The sequence below is a fragment of the Bufo gargarizans genome, chromosome 6 (assembly GCF_014858855.1).
Source record: "Bufo gargarizans isolate SCDJY-AF-19 chromosome 6, ASM1485885v1, whole genome shotgun sequence".
NCBI classification, from domain to species: domain Eukaryota; kingdom Metazoa; phylum Chordata; class Amphibia; order Anura; family Bufonidae; genus Bufo; species Bufo gargarizans.
Genome location: NC_058085.1, coordinates 180,242,271 through 180,248,270, shown reverse-complemented (window position 1 = coordinate 180,248,270; position 6,000 = coordinate 180,242,271).

Below are 6,000 nucleotides of genomic sequence, written 5' to 3'. Positions count from 1 at the left end.
AAGTTCGCGGCGGGCCCCATTCACTTTAATGGCAGGCGAACCTGAAAAACCTTCAGCTCATATTTGCAGCCAGCAAACACTTACTAGAAGTACACAAATAGTTCCACAACATGGACAGTGATATACCAGAGGGGGATCATTGGCAAAAATTCCCACAAAAATATTTATTTTAATCAGGGGCCATTTTTATGCATCTTAAAGGGAAACTCTCAAAAATGTGCCCTGCTGGAGCCTAGAAGAATGTTATTTCCTATTGGTTTGATGTATACAAATGTCCAGCACTCCAGCATGTTTTTGTATCCTGTTTTTGTATCATGTTTTGTATCTATTTAAAAAAAATGCATACATTAACGTAATTATTATTTGTTTTCTACCATCAAACTGTTGGCTGAACGGACGCCACTGTACGGCATCAGTCTGAGGCATGTGTTAACGCATACATTTTTGGTATGCATTAAATGGATTGTAAAAATCGGATGTGAACCCAGCCCTAGTGTCAGAATAAGCACCAGTACACATCGGTGGGACGCTGCCATGTACTGACAGAGAGCTAACTGGTCCTGGTGGTCAGGGATGAGGACTGTGTATCCCAATGATCATTTTCTACTGGGAAATAAAGGGCACAGTATAATACACTAGAATCTATATAATATAAAGATATTAGCCCTACCCCCGAATGATAATACAATTAGGCGATCATTTATTACATAGAAATATGTCTATGTTAGGCGTCTTTCTAACACAGACTGTGGCGCAAAGGTCCTTAGCACCGCAATCTGCATATTTTTCCTGCTCATGCCAGGTCTAAAAAAGGATGGTATGGGCATGGAAAGGGATACGTTATGGGCATCCAGATATTGGGTACCACCGCTATACATTGACCGGATAACACCTCTGCACAGTGACCGGATAACACTGCCATACCATGACTGGATAAAAGAGTATAAGAGGGCACAGTATAGGAAATGACTAGGGGCACTGCACAGGGTGTGGTAAGAGATCACAATGCAGTGTATAAGGGGGCATAGTACGGGGTGAGGCGCACAGCACAGGGTGGGGGCACAGTCACATGACACAGGATAAAAATGTAACTGTCGTCCAGTATAGGCCCCAAAAATTAGCCAATTTGCATTCATCTGACAGCAAAGAAGTTTGGATTCTGTGGCTGGAGGTACATTAGGCGTTCACAGGATAAATATGTGACAATCGGCTAGTACAGGTCCCAAAAAGTAGGCAATAGGCATTGCCTGGCAGCAAAGAACTTTGGATTCTGTAGCTGAAGGTACATTAGGCGGTCACAGGATAAATATGTAACTTTCGGCCAGTACAGGCCCCAAAAATTAGGCATTCAACGGACATAAAAGGCCTTTTATGCTGCTGTATTTATCTAAGACAGACATCATGATTTGTTCAGGGTTGTGGAGGATATTTGTGGGCTGTCATGAGGAAATTCAATCAAACGTGGTCGACTCGTCACATGTGTTGAATTCCTCTGAGATCCTTGCCTCATTCATTTTTAGAAATGTGAGGTAATCCACACTGTCGTAAGCTTGGAGAGTGCGGTTATCGGTCACGATCCCCCCCCCTCTGCTGCGCTGAACGTCCTTTCGGACAGGACACTGGACGAGGGGCAAGCCAACAGTTCCATGGCAAATTGTGCCAGCTCTGGCCACAGGTCAAGCCTGCACACCCATGGTCCAGGGGTTCATCGCTTCTCAGAGCGTCCACATCGGCCGTTACCCGATGTAGTCGGACACCTGTTGGTCTAGATGTTCCATGAGGCTGGATCCGGAGGACAGCTGTCGATGGGTTGGCTGCAAGAATGATCTCATATCCGAAGTCACCAACACATCTTCAAATCTTCTTGCATGCGTGGAAGGATTAGTACCCGCAACTGTTTCTCTGTGAGTGGAAATTCCTCTGCCAGCGCCCGCAAAAGTAGAATGCAGCATTTCTCGAAGCAAGGCCTGGAAGTGCTGCATTCTGACAGACCTCTGTGATAGTCGTAACATTTCCGCCATTTTGTGTTTGTACCAGGGGTCTAAGTACATTGCCACCCAGTACTGGTCCTTGCCCTTTATGCTTTTTATACGGGGGTCCCTCTTCAAACACTGGGACATGAAGGCCCCCATTTGCACTAAACTGGAAGAGGTGGAGTGGCCTGGCTCCTGCTCATCATCCAGGATAATGTCATCCTCGTTCTCCTCCTCCCATCCACGGACAACACCAGGGATCCCAGAAATGTTTAAAGCATGCTCTTCTTGCTCCTCCACCGCCCTGGCACCATCCTCCTCTGACTCCTCTTCAGACTCCTGTTGTTGACTTGTCTCAGATGGAGTAGCCCCCCCCCTGGGAATTCATCCAGCATTGCGAACTTCCTCATCTTCCAGCTCCTCGACGGCTTGATCAATGACACGACGCAACGCACGCTCCAGAAAGATGGCGCCCTAGCTGCGACTGACCAGTTTGGTGATCTCATCAAATGGCCGCAAAAGTCTGCATGCATCGCGCATAAGCAGCCACTGGCGTGGTGAACAAACCCCAATCTCCCCAGAACCTAACCTGCCGCAAAGTTCATACAGGTAGTTGTTAACTGCACGTTTCTGCGGGAGCAGCCTATCAAGCACATACAAGGTGGAGTTCCATCTTGTCGGGCAGTCACAAATCAGATGCCTGACGTGCAGGTGGTGTCGCCGCTGAATGTCAGCAAGGAGAGACATGGCCAAGTAGGATCTTCTAAAATGGCCATAGATTTCCTGGCCTGCCGCAAGACTTCCTGGACCCCGGGAACATCTGGTAATTATACCCAGCATGGAGTCAGAGGTCATTATACCCAGCATGAGGTCAAAGGTGTTGATGCCATTATCCTAATTGGAGTCAGTAGGTGATAAAGATTTCCCAGAAAAAGGTGTTAAGACAGCATTGTATGTGGCAGACAATAGATGTCTACCCGGGGGGTAGACATCCCCGCCTCTATTCAAGCTTGGCTTCTTCATTTTTATGTAGATGGCCTCCTTCAGACCTCGTTTGTACCAATCGGCCTCCTTATCCAAAACACGTACTTGACCGTCTTCAAAGGTGTGACCTGTTTCTTTTTTTGCTTAAAGATCTAGTGCGAAATCTTGCGCGGCTGTGGTGATGTCATACGTCACCGTACACAGGGTTTTGTGCGAGATCTTCAAGCAAGAGGAGGTGGCTAGACCGTCGAGAGCAAATCGATCAGGTAAGTATGTTTTTTTTTTTTTTTGTTTTTTTTTTAACACTATTTCAGGGTAAATTGATCTGCCACCAAGAAGGACAAGGAAATTCAGCTTCAGCAGGTTTACTCATTGCGTGGACTCCGATTCACTGAACACCAGTCATGATATTAAATATGTCAGTGAACAAAGTATGCTAATTAACTCTGTTGAATGTATTGTCTTTCGATCTAGAAACTTGCAATTAATCCAAAATATTATGTCCTATAATTTAATTTCACTGTCTAAAACCATACTACTTATTTCACTTTTAGTGTGGATTTTACTTGTATATGCATAAGTAATGACATTCTAATTCTAGATTTTTTCTAGTGTTACTACAGCAGCATTACTACAGAGGTCTGCTGTGTCCTACAATTACAAAATTACTCAAGATAGTAGGGTAGGTATAAGAGTTTTCATTCTGGTATGTGTCTTATCACCCAAATAATATTGTTGAAAATAAATTTCAGAATAAAAAGAAAGGTACTCCATAGTGCACAATTATTGATAGGTAAAAAAAAACGTGCGTGCTCACCCCCATTTCGGCAAAGGCACAACAGCTATTAGCTGCTGCAATTTTCCTTTTGGTTCAGATCCAGTAAGTAATAAATATCAGACCTAATTTGGGTCTGAAGTGCATTATTTTTAAAGAAACCAGGACACATTATTTTATTTCTTCTTCCTTATTTTTGAGATACAACAATAGATAATCAACTTGCATCTGTTACCTTTGATTTCACCAACTTAGTGAATACCTAATGGAGAATGTGTAGCATTCTGCAGAATGAGCTGATATTGTTCAATACTACGTTTCTGTTCAAGATCTTTCAAATAGATTTCTGGGGCTTAAAAAACTGAAGATTTATCTCTACAATAGGTCATCAATATCTGATTGGTGAGGCCAGGGTTTGACTCCAGGCACTCTACCAATCAGTTGTTTGGTTGATCTGCAGGGCAAGAAAGAGCAATGTGGAATCTTATTAATATACGAACCACAGCATCATATTGTTTTCCTGGGTGTACATGATACTGCAGCTCAATCCTATTTGTTTGAATTGGACTGAGCTGTGCAAAAGCCTTGTGACCAATGGACATGACATCACAAGCCAAGGAGGAGGTCACAGTGCTCTCCCTTCCAAGAGTTGATTAGCAGTCAGACCTCCACTATCCTGATTGTAGGTAATCAATTTGTAAGTCCTGGAAAACCCCTTTAAATAATAAGTTGACTGGAAATGTTGTGAATATTGGTAATTGTGGTGGTAAGTGTTAATAAATATTGTACTCAGATGCCACTTTTTGAACCTAGTTCTGGCAAAAATTATATTGCAAATGGAGTTAATGTTAATTGGCTTTTTAGGGCTGCAAGTGCTCCTGGGTGGACCTGGCAGTACTAAAAGGGAGTTTGTCAGCAGTTTTGACTCCTCAAAAGCACATTATGTTTAGAGATGAGTGAATTTCTGAAAAATTTGATTCGGCCGATTCACCGACTTTTCCGAAAATAATTGGTTAGATCTGAATTTATTTGAATCGCATTAAAAACAGCTATTTCCTGGCTGCAGAGAGCCTTTATAGTGGTGTAGAACACTGTGCCTTGCAGTAACATGAATAGGGAGTCTGCTGTGGTAGTGAAATAATACTGTGAGTCAGTATGACATGTAGATGACAGGCGTCGCTCTTAGAATCACTGCACATTTCACTTATTTGGGCAGTTACTGAGCCAAAACTGACCAAAATACTCAAGTGTGAACTCAGCCTTAGGGCTAATGCACACGAACGTATTTTCTTTACGTGTCCATTTTTTTGCGGACCGTATGCGGAACCATTCATTTCAATAGGTCCGCAAAAAAAAAATGGAAGTTACTCCATGTGCAGTCTGTTTCCATATGTCCGTATTTCTGTTCCTCAAAAAAATAGAACATGTCCTATTATTGTCCGCATTACGGACAAGGATAGTACTGTTCTATTAGGGGCCATCTGTTCCGTTCCGCAAAATACAGAATGCACACGGATGTCATCTGTATTTTTTGTGGATCCGTTTTTTGCGGACTGAAAAATACATACATCATGTGCATGAGCCCTTACAGGTCAATGTTAGCGTCAAGAAGAAGCTCACTCCTTTAATACCATTGTCAGCTGCTTCCACATAGATTTCTACAGAACCTGTTCTATTAAACGCTTATACAAGTAGAGCCCCCCCAACAGAGTGGAGTGGGTGTTAGCAGTAAGTTTGTGTTGACGTCACTGATTACTTTGCCATTCCTCTGATCCGTCAGAACAATAACCCCCAAAAAACGGATCCTGTCTGTGGAGTATCCTGCCTTCACTCAGTCAGCATTTGGTCCGTAATCCATCAGAATTGCTAAAGCCAAAAAAAACAGGAGTGGATCCAAGACAGAGAGGACACGTGAATGAAATATTTGCATGTCTTCTGTGTTTTGTACCCACTCCTGCTTTTGGCTACCAAATCATAAGCCAATTCTGATGCAAAATAGGGACCATGTCACGCAGGCCTTACAGCTGTTATATACACAGGATACGTTGTGCGTCTCATTTTTGCTTCCTTCTGACAGATCAGAAGGGTCAAATAAATGATGACATCCACAGATCCCCCTCCCCTAAACAGTGACATCCACAGATCCCCTTCCCCTAAACAGTGCCATCCACAGATCCCCCTCCCCTAAACAGTGACATCCACAGATCCCCGTCCCCGACGTTCACAGGAGTATATTTATAAACTAATCAGTAACTTTAACTTTAATCA